This window comes from Piliocolobus tephrosceles, chromosome 7, assembly GCF_002776525.5.
Source record: "Piliocolobus tephrosceles isolate RC106 chromosome 7, ASM277652v3, whole genome shotgun sequence".
Classification (NCBI taxonomy): Eukaryota; Metazoa; Chordata; class Mammalia; order Primates; family Cercopithecidae; genus Piliocolobus; species Piliocolobus tephrosceles.
This window is the reverse complement of record NC_045440.1, coordinates 8,799,191-8,801,186: the sequence shown is the minus strand read 5'-3', so window position 1 is coordinate 8,801,186 and position 1,996 is coordinate 8,799,191.

The window sequence follows — 1,996 nt, the reverse complement described above, 5'->3', positions numbered from 1 at the left end:
AGATTACAGATATTCTTCCAAATAAAAGAGGCTTTCTAAAAAACAGTGGATCCTACAAACACTCATTTATACTCTCAATCAAAACAATTAAGTTGGGAATTGACCAGGTGCGGTGGCTTATGCCTGTAATCCCAGCACTTTGGGAGGCTGTGGCAGGCAGATCACCTGAGGTTAAGAGTTCGAGACCAGCCTGACCAACATGATGAAACCCCCATCTGTACTAAAAACGTACAAAAAATTAGCCAGGTGTGGTGGCGGGTGCCTGTAACCCCAGCTACTCGGGAGGCTGAGGCAGGAGAATTGCTTGAACCCAGGGGGCAGAGACTGTGGTGAGTCAAGATCATGCCATTGCACTCCAGCCTGGGCAACAGGAGTAAAACTCTGTCTAATATATATATATATGGAATTACGCTCCTTACCAAAAGTCTCAGTTCTCTTCCTGTTATTTTCACAGAGTGGTTTTGCCTAATGATAGCAAGTAATTCGTTCTAATCCTCCCAAGAAAAGATGCAGAGGCTGAGAAGAAGTGAGGAATAGGAAAAATCACCCAAGACTAGATGGAAGGGAATTATATCCCTAAATCTTCTGTGTTTCTCTTACCGCTGACACTGCTGCCTTTTACTTGGAAAGTGTTTACAGTAGGGACAGTTTTTGAAAACCCAATATCAAGACTCATCAGGCCCAGGTTGTCTCTCTTCAGTTCCAAGTTCCTAAATCCCTTAATTGTGTTTCAATTTTCTCCACTCTGGAATAAGATTTTAATAGTGCACTTTTCTCTATAGATAGCTGATTTTCATCAAGGAAAAGACTTTTAGAAAAAACAACATAAAATTACAACTGATTAGTGTATTAGTTTGCTAGGGCTCTTGTGGAAGTCCCTAAACTGTGTGTCTTAAATCACAGAACTGTATTCTCTCATAGTTCTGGAGACTGAAAGATCAAGGTGTCCACAGAGTTGGCTGTGAGGAAGAATGCAGGTTTTTCTCCAAACTACTGGGGTTTTCTGGCAATCTTTGGCATCCCTGGGCTTGCAAATAGCCAACCTCTGCCTTCATCTTCAGGTGCCATTCTCTCTGCATACAGATCTGTCTCCAAACTTTCTTTTTCAAAATGACACCAGTCGTCAGGGTCCCCTCTGCTCCAATATGACCTCATCTTAACTAATTATATTGGAAACAACTCTACTTCCAAATGAGGTCATATTCTGGAGTACTAGAGATTAGGATTTCAGCATCTGAATTGTGTGGTGGGGACACAGTTCAACTCATAAAATCCATATAAATTAGAATCATTAAATCACTCTGTCTCCTTGTTTTTAGTACGTCATTAAATAGTATGAGAAATATCTTACTTACATAACATAAATACTCCTTTTTTTCCCTAAGAAAATATCTTCTTTGAGTGAAAAGAAATTCCCCTCATTTCTCAAAAGCAGCTTCCTGTGGATGATCAAGAACTCTTTCCTTCCTTTGTTTGTGTTTAGAAATTTGTTTTTAAATTAATGTATTTCCTAAAGATTTGAAAAATGTAATGTTTGTTTTTTACAGCAAGATGAAAAATACACCCCTGACAGCATTCACCAGATTTCACCTTGAGGCTATGGAGGCTTCAACAATTTTACAACTCAGGGATTGTTTCTGCACTACTTTCAGGGTAAAACCCTGAAGACAATTCACATGTAACAAAAGCACATCCACTGAATAGCTTGGGCTCCTGAAACTATTGCATTATTAAGAGTGACTTTGAATAACTTGTACATATTCACTCTATTCTGAAAATAAACACACTAAATGTGTGTATTAAGTTAGGGAACAGAAATAATTCAGGGACTTACCTCACATAGCCACAATCCACCACAGGCATCTAGAAGCAGTGTGACAATTTCTCTGTGTCCATATGAAAGGAAGCGAGTGTAATTCGCATTCTCTCCATCATCTCTTTTCTAAGCCATCTAAAATGGACATCTCTCTCCTCTACAAATCAAACGTTTCATGCT